Source organism: Eucalyptus grandis, chromosome 1 (genome assembly GCF_016545825.1).
Source record: "Eucalyptus grandis isolate ANBG69807.140 chromosome 1, ASM1654582v1, whole genome shotgun sequence".
Lineage (NCBI taxonomy): Eukaryota > Viridiplantae > Streptophyta > Magnoliopsida > Myrtales > Myrtaceae > Eucalyptus > Eucalyptus grandis.
Genome location: NC_052612.1, coordinates 1021997 through 1037122, shown reverse-complemented (window position 1 = coordinate 1037122; position 15126 = coordinate 1021997). Strand labels below are relative to the sequence as shown.

At 39.5% G+C, this 15126-nt stretch overlaps 1 pseudogene; it reads left to right on the top strand.

Moving 5' to 3' along the window:
• Window positions 1-2388: 2388 nt before the first annotated feature.
• Window positions 2389-15126, top strand: part of LOC120290802 — a 53540-nt pseudogene continuing 40802 nt past the window's right edge.

Sequence of the window (15126 nt, the reverse complement as noted above, 5' to 3'; positions counted from 1 at the left end):
AAAATTTAGGTATCAATGCCTAACATTGGAAAGTATACATATTGTTCCATTAAATATTGAGAATGATTCTGGTGAACAAACAGAAAATAATGCCATGGAGATATCTCCTCCTCCACCGCCAACGAATCATCCATGATGTTCGGGGGCGAGCTACTGAGGACCACCAATATGGACCAAAGACTATGTATGTGCCTCACTTAACTAACCAGGTATTAACTATCCAATATCTTCATGTCACATTTGAAAGCTACCGGAACACAGATGTTGCATTAGTCATATATCAGATGAGAAAGAAGCTGTCTAGTTATGATGAGGCATCCAAAGACCCACCACTGGTCAAAAGGCCATGGAAGTAGAATTACAGGCACCGACCGATAATCACACATGGGAGATAGTTCATCTCCCCCGAATAGGAAATCCATAGATGCAAATGGGTCTATAAAGTAAAGTATAGAGCTGATGGATCCATTGAACGATAGAAAGCTCGATTGGTGGCGAAGGGATATATACAATGAGAAGGTTTCAACTATCATGAAACTTTTCTCCGCTAAGCAAAGATGTCACCGTCCCTCATTCTCACGCTGCAGCAATCCATGATTGGCCGTTACACCAAATGGACGTCCACAACGCTTTTCTTCATGGTGATCTAGATGAAGAAATTTACATGGATATTCCCAAGGCTTACGGAGACAGGGGGAGAATAAAGTATGTCTGCCTCCGCAAATCCTTTTATGGGCTGGAAACAAGCTTCCAGACAATGGTATGCTGCAAATTTGCTAACGCCCACCAAGGCAAACTTCAAACAATCCAAGTATGATTATGCCTTGTTTACATGGACCAAAGGTACATCATCTATTTACTTGATGATTTATGTAGATGACATTCTTTTCATGGGAAATGATGAAGCTGCAATAGAGCCTTAAAAATATTTGCATACCACTTTTCATATAAAAGATCCTGAGCACCAAAATATTTTCTTGGGATTGAGATCGCATCTTCACCTGCCGAATTTCCTTACCAAAGGAAATTTGTATTAGATTTAAATGCTTTATTAAGATGCAAGCCGGTCATTCCAATCGAGCACAATTATATTGACTACAGCACCATACTGGGAGGAACATCTCAGATGATTCGAGACATGATCCGACGAGTTATCGTGGCTCATTGGAAAACTCATATACCCGACTATGACCAGACCTAATATATCATATGCAGTGCAGAACTCAGTTAGTTTATGCACAATCCGGGCTAAAATCCCACATGAATGCCGCTCTAAAGGTCGTGGAAGTGTTTGAAGGATGTCCAGGACTCGGATACTTCTATCTAGAAGATGCAACATGGAAATGATAGCATACTGCATGCAGATTATGCAACGTGCCCTATGAATCAAAGATCCATAACTGGTTTTTGCGTTAAGCTGGGAGATTCTCTTCTTTCATGGAAACCAAGAAGCAAGCAACAGTTTCTCTATCCTCAGCTGAAGCAGAATATTGGGCCATGGCAAAACCATGCAGTGAGATTGTGTAGATACGAGGTTACTTGATGACCTCAAAGTACAGCGAAAAGTCTGATGAAGTTATTCTGTGACAACAAGTCGGCTCTGAAGCTTGTGGCAAATCCTGTAATGCACGAAAGGACCAAGCACATAGAAGTGGATTGTCATTTCACTTGGGAGAAGATTCAAGAAGGGACAATCGAGACAAGAGGGATTGGAACTGCTGAACAACCTGCAGATGTGTTACTAAAGCCCTATGTCAAAGACAACATGCATATCTACTGAGTAAGCTAGGCGTTTTGACATTTACAAGCCACCGGCTTGAGGGGGAGTGTTAGAAGATATGTGCAGAAGATCCTGGAAATATACCGGGAAATTGATTGATCCGTTTTTTTATTATAGAGAATCAATCTAAATATTAGATTGATTTGTAAAATATTACATTGCCTTTCTATGTACATCTTGTAATATAATTGCTAAAGTCCTGTACATTGATTACAAGTTAGAAATATTAAAAAAATCTTCTCCCAAAATTTGTCTTCCTTTCCTCTCTCGTCCGTTCCTGTCCGTTTCTGACAGTTATATTGCTCTGAACCGTATGCAATGCTGAGAGATTGCTTTATTATCTTTTGAGTTCTCCGCCGAAGCTTTTCACCTTTATATGTCTAGTGCGCTGAATAAATGTTGTCCAGAGGGAAAAAAAAACCGTTCCTTTTTGAGAAAACCAGGAGGTTGTTGCTCTTGCTCGTGGGTCGGGACAAATTAGTTTTTTTAATCAGTAAAGTGCAAATTTTGTTAGGGTTGACATGGGGCTGACCTTAATGGGCTCTTTTTAATTCACAGTTTTAATCTCGGTTCTCCTTGCCGGAAATCACTATCTGTAAATAGCCATAGAAATGGGGGCGCCGAATGCTGCTGGAGATTGGTCATCGGAGATGGAGGTCGATGCTTTCAGACGCCTCTTCCCTCTTCACTACTACGAGCGGCATCTCTCCGAATCGATAGGCCCCGATGCCAGACTCCTGAAAAAGCCAGAGATACTATTGTGTCCCTTGGTCAGTTCGTTTAGCTTTTTGTTTATCCAGTGATTTGTTTTTCCTCCTTCGCTCAAGCCTTGCGCAAATTGTATTCCTCCTATGATTGCTTAGCATTGATAATGCAGGGCTGTTGCATCCTCTGACGGGTCTGCGCTGGCAAAGATTGGTTCCACCGTGAGTTTTCCCTTTTCAGTCTCTTGTGCAGATGTGATGCATGACGCACTCCTGCACTTCAGCATATTCAAAGTAGTTGCATATGTATATACTTGTAGCTGAACCAACATAGAGTTTCTATCTCTTCCTTTTTATTTGTTTGATGTTTAATCCTTTGCACGCGGTTGAATCATTTAAGGTGGACATTAATCGTTATTCTTGTGAAGTTATAGTTTGCTCTTTACAAGTACATTTAATTAAATAAGAAATAATGAGATATTTTCCCTCAGATAATGTTGGTTACTATAAAAAATGGAAGTCATGACTCTTTTGTCATCTTGGAACATAATACGCATTTTACGTCAACGCAAAATCGTCACAGAAATAAATGAGAACAATATGATACCTGTAATCACCGCCGGGTGGTCAACGGGATGGTTTAGCTCTCTCCTCATGAAGGGAGGAGTTTGAGTAAGTCGCTTAGGGTCTTAAGTGACTGGGGTAGTGGGTCATCCCGCTTATGTGCCTGTGTTTACTTCCGGCCGCCGGCCTGATTCCGGTCACCAAAAAGATATCAGAAATTTACGTGGTTTGTCCGAGACAGATACATCTACTGGGAAAAAGCCAATGTACCCACAAATAATCTACTATAATCTATATATCAAGAAGTTTACAATAATTCACGCCTCGAGTATTTCCTATACCTAGATTACGTGAAAAAGTTGTTTATAAATAAACAACTCATTCAACATAAACTCATTAAGAAATTATCGCGTGTTCATGCTCGAATAAAAACGCTTGAAACAAAAACATGAGCGGGCTTGACGTGTGCGGCTTCAATTTTCTCACGTAGGGCTTTTCAAGCCCTGGAGACGCTTTTTATATTTATATGTGCCTAGGGTCAAAGTTTGACCTGGGCCACCAACGTTTGGCTTTACATGGAGGGGCTTGGCACCTTTTTTCCTTCCCTTTTTTTTTTTAAACTGAGGAGAAACCTTGCACTTTATTGTGTGCGTCTGTGTGCCCAAAGGTCAACAATTTGACTTGGCCTACCACTTTCAACGTGAACTTTTGCAGAAGGATGAAATTCTTCTTTATCTTTATTTCTCTTTGTCTTGTTCACATCATATAGAAAAAAATCAAGAAAGAAAATTATTTGTTCTTTCTTCATTGGATTCAATCCGGAAGAAAACATCTACAAGACTTTTTGTAGTATTTCTAGTGGTTGAGTTTCATATGCCCCCTATATGCTCTCCAGTCGAGGCCAGGTAGGCCTGTTGAGGTGGCACAATGGTGATTTCTGAAGCAACTTTTTGACTCTTTATTAAGGCATGTGAAGTTAGCAGTTTCATTTATTGCAGCTTGCTTGACTTTTGAATCTTTATTTTTCTCCTGTTGCTTCAGCGGAAGGGTGATATGCTATTAACAATACCTTGCCAGTATGCCATCTGTATATTTAGGGTATCTTGGTTAAGGTATATGAAAGGCATAAATTGTAAACCGTATCCACCTTGTGCCTGTGACTATTTTGACTGAACTTTTTGATTGTTTTCAGTATGAAATTCCATTGGGTCTACTAAATAGGCAAGCAATGTTACTCTTTGTTGAAGCAAATTTTCGGAAGTCACTAGATCATGTAGCAATAAGTCTGCACAGATTATGTGGAGTATCACCAATCTTGCCTCTATAAAAGCCCGCTGCTAACTCTCAAATAAACAGAGGGATAACTCTTTGGAAAGTTTACTGAAAGCCACAGAAGTTAAGAGGGTTTGTTGTCACTTAGACTTGTATTCGGGATAGAGATCATGTGAAGAGTAAACCTGCTCTTGGTTGCAGCAAAACATTGATTTTTCTTTGCTCGGGCTTTCCTAGCGTGTTTCCAAGCATTCAAACTCAAATGCTAGTTTGTTTCCTGAAGGAAGGGGAGAAAGACCATTCACTTTTTCAGTGTAATCTACACTTCATGGAGATATTGGCTCTGCACAACTTCATTTTATTTGCAGATACCTTGTGAGTACACTTGGAAGGGTTCCTATAGGTTCTACCAAGTCCAGATCCCCGTATATTCTCTTATGATCAATTTGTGTTACAAAATAACCCATAGGTTCAAAGGTAGTAGATTATCATCGAAGGATGCTGTAAGAGTTAATACTGCATACCTTACTAAATTGATCATAAGGTTTCTCTCAAGTCCATGATATGTGCTTTCTTGTCTTCCTTTGGCACTGATCATAGTGTCATTTAATTCTCGGACAATTAGATTGAAGTTTCTTAAAATAATTTTATGTTGCAATACCTTCTTGGGTCATGTGCTGTAGTTAATATTCATATGCGGGAATCAGTAATCATTTGGTTATTGCAGCTCTGGGATGATTGATCTGGAAGGATATCACTGATCAAAGGAAAAGCAGCCTGGATGGCGTGGTGTTATGATGCGTAACTTCGGATAGAGTGCAGGGTGTTCCCTTTAGCTGCATTAATCTTTGACCTTGTGACTGGGGGCAACTTTTTGCTGGGAGAGCTACTTCAATAAATACCATACATGTTGCCTTGAAATGTTCTTGCTTACATTTATTTTCACGTGTTGCAAGATATATACTGTCTTGATGCTAATGGAGCCCTTTTGATGCTGCTTTGCTTCAGCGGTTGCTGCATTTTCTCATTGTAAGATATTTCATCCTTTACAATTTAGAAGTTGACATTTTGTTTAACTTCATTTTTTGGCTTTCTTCTTCTTGCCGGCCCGTACCCCGCGGTGTGCCACCGCCCAGGCCTTATCATTTCCTGAACCCAGCCTAGTAGCTAGGAGAAGGGTTTCACGAGGATCAAAGGTGGGTCCCTAACCCTTTTGGGCTTGGCCAGGATCCCCAATGGAACTGTTATCCCTTACTACTTTCCCTCACTTGCCCAAATGGCTTAGAGGGAGGAGTCCCCCGAGGATGGTTGCATTCAGGGGGAGCCGGTTAGGGACCTGCCTAGGTCCAGCCTATTCTACCACTTGGTTGATAACTTTTGTGAGTTGATATAAAGTAGATCTTCAATATATTACATCTTGTGATCATGCTCCAATTTGCAGTTGTCTATGATTGCAAAAGATGGGTGACTCGCTATGATGATGTCAGATAGCTCTAGCTTAATAAATTCTTAAGGTGATTTGCTTAATGAATGGACTTTAGTTCAACTTATTTGCATTTCAAAGAGATACTCGGTACAAGTTGCTGACAGAGAAAAAGCAATATGAATAACCTAAGGTAGGAAGAGTCGTAATTATCCCACTTGCCTTTGCTAAAGTCTATGGTGATCAACAAAAACTTACTTTGTGCTCTTAGCCTGATTTCGAATCTGACCAGGAAAGCCATTGACGTCACATTTCATGGTTTCTCATTTTTCTACCAATAAAGGAAGACCAGCTCAATAATCCTCTATTCTTCATTGAGATAGACAAGAGCACTAGTCTTATGCAAACTAACTGCTCATGCAATCTCTTAAGAAGTAAAGGGCTTCATTGAAAATTCAAGAAGTTTAGTGATTCTATTGAAGATTGTCCTAGATGTTTGATTTCCAGTGCAATATCAGGTTGAAACTTATGATTTAAGGAAGATCTAGCTACTATCAATGATTTTCATTTGATGAACATTCAAAAGTCTTTTTCCTTTTCTTTTGCTGATTGTCATGCCTTGTTTACGCTCTCACTTTTGATATTCTTTGAGTGTGGCACAAGATTGCATCCTCATATCGATGTTATGGGTTTCCTTTTCCTCTATTCTTGAGGGATTTCGAGTCACTTCCCGGTCGATCACTTGATAAATTGTGTTGTTTGGACCTTGTAGTGCGTATCGGTGGTTTCTTTGAATGATGGAGGAAGAATGGTGATGGTCTCTAAGGAACATGAGGGTGAAAAGTTGGATAAAGAAGCTGTCGACAAGGAGAAACTCTTGTTGAGCATTCCGTTTTCCACGACTTGCATTCTTCACAAGAACTACATCTTGGCGGACCCTACTTTCGAAGAAGAATCCATAATGGAAACGTTCATGACTGTGGTTTTGAATTCATCTGGTCAACTTGTCTCTCTATAAGCCGGGAGGACCGGTTCTTGCACATACATCAGCTATTCGGGTTATTTTCTCCTTATTCCTCATTTTATTTATTTGTTCATTCATTGTTTGAGAATTGTACTTAGAGGCCCGTTTCATGCGGTCGGGGATCAAATGGTTAATGGCTTTTATACCGTTGAGTCAACTGCATTCTTGCTCTAACCGTACTCCGCCAGTCTAATTATGCAAAAGACGGATCTTGAGCTCTTTAAAGTAACTCGTGGTTGGTTAGTGGACAAGCCCAATGTGACATGTAGAACATTCTAGAAATTGTGGAAGCTGATGTTTCTTATGTAAATGGTGGTTCACGGATGACATGACAATCCACCCGCGAGTGTTTTCAAGAGCTAATAGCCAAACATACGAAGTAATGTAGTGCACATTGGATAAGCAGCTATGTCTACTTTATATACATGATTATATTTGCCAGATTAATGGACTTTAGGATGTTGGCGCTTTTGGCCCATCTGGTTGATCTTTCATTTTTTATGTTTTCATTTCCTTGGTTTTAAAATAAATCTATTTCTATCCCTGGAAAGAAAGGGAAAAACTATATATATGAGGTGTATACGTTTCAACACCTTTCATATAGAGACTTGTATAACAGTCCAAAGGTAGCTTTAATGTGATGATGATGGGAATGTTGCTGTGCTTGCAAAGGATGCTGCATGGACGAGGCAAAGAAGGAAGGAACTTCAGGAGATCAATGAAGCCATTTAAAGTGGAGATTGATTAGAATATGGACTGTTAGTGAGTTTGTTCTGTTCGATTGAAGATGAAATGCCCTTCTTGCTAAATCAAAGTTCAAATTAGGAGAGAAGTAATTAAATGTGTGAAAATTCATATTTTAGATGTGTAGCGTTGTGTGCATAACACTTTAATGAACGTGTCAAATGTGAATTTGATTTAAATATAGTTAGTTCATGTAATTATCATTGCGATGTTGTAACTCAAGATGCTTGGTATCATGTTATGATGAAAATGAACTACTCGACATTGTGCTCTAGGCACCATAAGCAAAGCCTTGTTTACAGCGTGGAGAAGATGAAAAGAGAGTAAAAGGACAAATTGAGCTACCGTACTGTGATTTAATGATGCCGCCGCCGCCGCCACCGCCGCCATGAGCGAAGTTGGCAATATATGCTAGACTTAGTCATGGCCATTGGTGAGCTTCTGAAGTCACCCACCTATACTACCCCAAGACTTGGGCGCAACTACCGCCACTATCACTAAGTTGTGGGCTTTCACAAGCTAAAAACCCTCCCCCAATTGGACTGGCATGGCTCACCCTGTTTCTCTTCAAGTTAAAGTTCCCTCCGATGATTACCTTCCTGGTGGTTCTCCTACGAATTTGCGATAGCCCATCAACCTCAAATATGGGGTTATACGTATCACATCTCAAGCTTCACACACACACGTATATAAAAACAAGAATTGCTACATAGATCTTCAAGTCTCTCCTAATCTACAGGAGATGAGATACTTTCTTGACATGCTCCCCAATCTACATGAGATGCAGATATTTTCTGACCTGCTTGCCAAGTCACCTAAATCCTCTAATCTTCACTCTCCAATCCTCCATCCTTGACCTCAAAATCTACTCTAATTCTAAGTATTCCATCGCTAGTATGTACAAGGAACAAAGAAGCAGCAAATGAACTTGCATCCCAAAATTGCAAACTATTCTAAAGACCTTAGTTAATCAAGTCAACTCAAAGACCCAATTCTTTTTTAAGGTTTATACCATAAAAATCTCAAATTATATCCACCATTAAAATATAAATTGTGTGTGACAACCCGAGACAACATCTTGAAAAACAATCCAGCCAAAAAGTCACTAACATTGAGAGATAACCATCATAACATATATCCATAACGATAAACAAAAGACTAGATCGAGCAATCTGTTTGACACGGTGGTATGAGAAATTCCGCAGGGTAGGGGGAAAAGTTGTACTTTGGGTGCTTTTTTGGCCAGAGGCAAACTCAATGAAGCTTCACAGAGAGATTCAATTGTTGACTTGGATTCACCGAGAGCCGCACGACCACCAACCCAACACGTCGAGATCCACCCATCCTCGTGGCACCATCAACCAAGGCTGAGCACCACCACGAGACATAATCAGTTTTTAATGGATCGATTAGAAATCCAAGTAAAAAGTGTGAAGAGAGATTAAATGGATTTGGGGACTTCACTACGCTAGATTACCCAAACGCCTTTGCATTCTCTTTTTATTTTCAAAAATATTTGTCTCCTGGGTCAGTTGTGCAGAGAGGAATTCCTCAAATTTGTTTATCTGGTGGTCTATTACGGATTGCGCCGGAGGCGGTGGTTTTCTGCAGGTCAAGCTGCGCTTTTAATCGGGTTTTCTTGGGGTTAATTTAATTTGGGTTGAGACGATCTGGAGTAGATTCATGGCTCAAATTCATTTGGTAATTGTGGGGCTAATGGCGGCGGCTTGGGGGGAGGGGGTTTTATAATTGTGTAGTGTCGATTCGTCAACGCGGCTCATTTTTCTTTCTGATTATGCCTGAATTGAATTCGCCGCTGGTTGTGGTTATGTTCTTGTGGTTTGGGAACAATTTAAAATGTGAAACCAGATCAAGAACTGCATCAACATAAGCCTGCAAGACACCTTTGACAGTCTGAAACATGGATACTATATATCTTTATTTCAACTAAAGTCAATTGCCATATCAAGAACTGCATCAAGAAAAGGTTGAAAGAAATTAGTGATAAAATGTCAAGCCAGATCAAGAACTGCATCAACATAAGCCTGCGAGACACCTTTGACAGTCTGAAACATGTATACTATCGTTACTTTGTTTCAGCTGAAATCAATTGCCATAGTCTGGATTGAAGAAAAGTTCGACAATATGGGGAGGAGACAACTGCAGGGTACACGACAAATGCATGGCATATGAAAGTGAATGCAACCTTAGACAACTCTATGCAAGAATATGTCATAGCCATTTGTTTCAGGCAGACGATCTTGATATATTTCTCACATAGCATCATTTGAAAGCCAAACGATATCTGGGCAACCATTTTCAGCAAAAGCTGCGTTTCTTTACTTAAAAAGCTTGTTTGTCCTACATCTTTTGTAAATAAATTTCACCACCACAGTGCCCATAAAGGAATTTCAGTTTAGAAACCAGACATGAAGATGGTCATCAAAATAACGGCCTCAAGCCACGCAAAACACAGCCAGAAGATCTGCATTTAAAACTTCCATGTCACAACAAGGAGATCTCAGAGCAAAATCAAAATGAAGGTGAAAGTACCTGCATAGTTGGGACGTGCCAGTTCAACGGCAAGAGCTTTAGGATTGTTACAAATGAAAGAAAAGGAGAGACTTGGGAGAAATCTGTATGCTGCATTGAATGAATTGTCCTTTACAAGTATATGCTCCTATTTATAATACAATCGATATATAACTAAAGAAGGAATAAGACCCAATACATGAAATCAAATAAAACCAAATCTAATTCTAAATTGATTTTTGAAACAATACTATAGATCAATTATGATCCCAAATTGATCTTCGCATATCTCCAACAAGGATCAATTCCAGGAAACATTTCACTGGATGCCTGCCGTGGCTCAGCTTCTAATGCTCGAGGATACACCAAAGCAGACTCGATACCCTTCCCCAGCGTGTCTAACAGCAACCTAGCTTGCATGTCTAGTATTGAGCATTTGTACCATCCAAAAGCTGACATATTTATTACGGTCAAGACTCTGCATGTGAAGAACAAGTTCTGTTAACCAGAGACCAGAGGGAGACAATCTTTCGGCAACTCATCATACATAGATGATACAAAGCAAATGGTACTGTCAACTTAGCAACGCACCCCTCTTCCCAACCCCACCCCGCACCCCTTCTCTCTCTCTCTCTCTCTCCTCATGGTTGTGAGAACACAGGAACCTCATAAATACAAAAAGAAGCATATCACCTTGCGAACAGCTCAAAGTAAGAGTAATTTGTTTCCCTTTCTATTTGTGCTAGCTTTTTAATTGGAACATCTACTATCATTGTCATTTCCTACTAAAAACCTACAAGCTTGTGTTATAATCATCAGAATCATAACACAACCACTAATCAGAATAGTAAACACACTCTTACAAGTGTGTGATGTAATCCAAATATTTTAAAAAAAAAAGAGAGAGAGAATCACATCAGAAACAGTATCAAATCAGCAATTGGAATTGATACAATTTACCCTTCAAGTGTTTTGTTCTTCAGGTATCAACATTTCCTATCAAAAATGACGACGACACATGTTAGGAAAATATTATGAAGGATATATGCATGATATGCATGACAAATCACCTAAAGTGACAGGATTGCTTGAAAAATGCCTCTATGGCCTTGATTTTATTTATGAAAAACATTTCTTTACTGCATATACGATAATCCACAAAGTTCAATTCTTGCTCTTTTCAAATGCTCTTCTCAAAGAGACATTTAGAAGACTGGGCATGTCATTTCCACACTTGACTAGAAATCATTTTAGGAATGATATACATCCTTTAGAACAAAATGGATGGTTGGGCCTTAGTTGGTAGAAGGCATCGCTCCCGTGGTTGATGTGCGCCTTGTCCTATAAGAGATGGGACATGTTACTTGCATTTCAAACTGAATTGACTAATTTAGGAACAATACACCCTTCTTGTGTTGAATCAGTTTCATTTTGCTTCATGTCTTCATTCATCAGGACTTGCCTCAATTATCCCCTGTGAGAAAAGAAAATGGAACGGTTATCTCCATACTTAATTGGGCTCAATGATACATCCTTTAGTGATAAATTTGACGGTTTTGCCTCAACACACCTCATTAGCGGGGGGAGAGATTTTCCCCAATTTAAATGCTGATCTGATGTTTTTCACATTAAGTCAGGTAATCATACTTCATCATATCTGTTCAGGCACATCCTGAAACCTTGTGCCTTTTCATGCTCATCTCTGTTTTGAACAAACTATCCCTGCACATTTGCATAATGTCTCTGCATTCCTAAGATTGAATGGAGATCAATGTGCCCACTCCACTCGATGATGAACTTCAAGAGCGTATGAAAGTCCATCTGCTCGCTCCATATCAACATCCACATGTGCCTGGAGAACCAGTACCAAAGTGGAGACATTGGGTTCGAATCCATCAACTCGAGCTCGCCGAAATCATGACAACCTTCATCCCAAATTTCCTTGATGAAAAACCTATGAGTGAGCACATTCTGCGACACGGAGTCCCTGCTTTGCATTGACCGGAAGGCGCCCAACGCGGATTCCAAGTCCCTGCACTTCATGTATGAATCCATGATGGAATTGCTGATGGAAGAGAATGTGTCGAGACCCTGCTTGAGCACACAAGCATGGGTGGACTTCCTTGTTTATTGATAGCTTTGAAAGATGCTTTGACGATTTAAATTAATCATGAAGGCTCAGTGATTTATTCCTGCTCACTTCGCTTCATTAAAGTGGACTAACACTTCATGCCATCTTCCTTTGGAGGACAGTTCTCTAACCTGCGAGACTGTGTCGGCAATTCTCAGGAACGTCAGGTTGAAATGTAATTGCATTGCAAAGTTCCTTCTCTTTGATTGGTTTATTATGCATACACAGCTGCATTGTCTCCTTCAAGACTGATCATAGATTTACAAAATAGTTGGAGACTGCCAAATCCAACCATGGTTTACAATGAATGACTGCTGCATTGTCCATTTCTGTCCGGTTGAGTGCTGGATCATAGCTGAGTCTAAACACATGCCACCTCCAATTGAACTAATAAGTCAGATTGTAGAAAGTGACCAATCCAGGGGTAAGACGCCGACTATCCACAGTGTCCTATCCTCATTCATTTCCTGCTATCGGTGATATATTCCCATGATGTTTCTCTTCTTCCACTCTTGAGATTAAATATTTTCATACCATATGCCAGACCAAAGCACCGGGATCAGAATTCTCAGAGATGATTGAATTACAGAAGTTGAGATACTCATCAAATCTATGGAAACTCTCCATACAAGTTTGAACGGCGCCGTTTACCATCCCATGCTGATCAAAAATGAAAGAAGCATCCATAACCCATCTGTTTATCGACTTGTTTCCTTTATTAAGCAGAGAAAGGCTAAAACACAATGCATGAAAAAGGCACACCAAGAACGCCCCCAAACAAATGTATCTTGAAAACTCCTCTCACTGCTTCCCCGCTTCCTCTTCCCCGCTGCTATTCCTGCTGCTTCCACTGTCCCCGCCTCTCCCTCTGCTGCTGCTAGTCCTTCTGCTGCTTCCACTGCTCCCTCCGCTTCTGCTGCTTCCACTTCTCCTCCCTGTACTCCCACTGCCCCCTCCGTGTACATGCCCTCCATCCTATTTATGCTTAGATTCCTCCATCTCCTCTCTGTACTAGTACTGCTTAGGCTCGTCCCTCTCCCTATACTTCCTCCTGCTTAGACTCTTCTTCAGCAAACCGCTGCACTTGGACCGCTTGAAATTTCACATAAGTTTTAAGCACTGCACAATTAAGATAATGCTAATCTTTCTCACTAATCATCTAATCAAGAACAGATTAGGTTTCTTGTAGAACATATTGTTTATACTTTTATGGTTACTTCAAAATTGGGGTCAATAGAATTATTTCTATAAAAAAGAAAAGAAAAGAAAATTTTCTTTGAAATAGTATAATGCTAACATTCAGCTTGACTAATTCCTATTGGCACATATAAACTACCACATCTATGTACTTTATATAATGATCCACATCAAGACATGTGTGGCTCCTAAAGATTACTTTGTATCTTGCAATGTTTATCCTGCTGACAACCAAAAACTGTTGTCGAGGTGGTACAATAAGTAAAATTTCATACACTGTCCCATAAAATGAGATCTGTCTTTTGCAATGCATTGTATGCGAGAATATTCGAAACTTGAAGGGGCAGGGGGAGGAAAGGAAATGAGACTGTTGAAAGCTAGGAAAAAGCACTTATTAAAACAGTAGCGCGTGCACTCCAACCCATGCCATGTCAATATTTAAAACTCCAATTTCTTTCCATGTGGCAATCAAGCGAAAATCAGATTTTTTTTTTTTGTGGGAAAAATTCTAAAATGGAAATTGAGTACGCTGGAGAAGATGGGAGGAACTAGCAAAGGCAGAAAACGGGAAGCAGAATGGGGTTGGAGAATCTATCGAGCTTTAACAAAGCCATGCTTTTGCTAATCGATCTTTGAGAATAGCCTCCTGTCCTAATGCTGTAGGACAAGAAGATTTTAGGTAACATTAATGGTCATCAAACTGAAAACTAGAGAAGGTAGGGGATAAGCTAAACCATTTTCAAATCTGCAGGCTAGCACGCAACAATGTGAATGTTCAAAAGGGCGATTATTGCGATAGTATGAAATTAAAAAAGGAAAAATAAACACATCACATCACACAACGTCCAACAATGAATTATACAGCAATAAATAAATTTAAAAATTACAGTTTATGAGACTTGTATTTGTGTACTCATTTAATTTATAGGAAACAACATTTCCAATTAAAAAGAACGTGTTGAAGGAACACTATTGATCGGAAAATATATTTTTGTCCACGTAAATTTCTGAATAACATTTAACTTCTTGCAATCTATGTAGTTTCACCAAATTATAGCATCAAGCAGAGGTTAGAACAAATCAAATTTCAAATCCGTGAATTCACGTGTGTCAATTGTATACTAACAAAGAAGAAGATATGGTACCATCACTGCAAGATTACAAGAGTCTTCAAGTGACCGTGTCAAGTCATCAAGCTCAATCGATACTCAATCTGTGACTCATCTTTTCTGCCTAGCTCCTCCAAAACCTTTCAATGACCATATCGACAATTTTTGCTTGGCTACCATACACAAAAGCGCTTTCATTAATTGACTAGATTTAATTCATACCCACACATCGCATGTGGTTACAAACAATATCTAAATACACTGAATAATCAGTATAGGCTAATTTAGTAGAATTCAATTCACCGGATGTCTTTTTCTATTTGGTAGTGGTCACAATGGCTGAAATTACCAAGTGGCTACCACATGGTGCCCAAGCAAAATTTAGGCATTTATAGCTAAGCCTAGAAAAGATTTTCAGCAGGAGAAAATGCAGACAAATTCAAGGTCATCCATTGAATACTGCAATTTGGGGATGACAAATTATATAACCCAAAACCTGTGACAAAGTTCCCTAGCCAGCAGTGGCTATAACAACTGAAATATTAGGAAGATGTCTCGAATAGAGAATGTAAAGTTCAATAGGAGTAGCACTTGATGTTGAAGTGGTTATTTCGAAATTTTCCATTTAAAAGAAGAAGAAAATAAA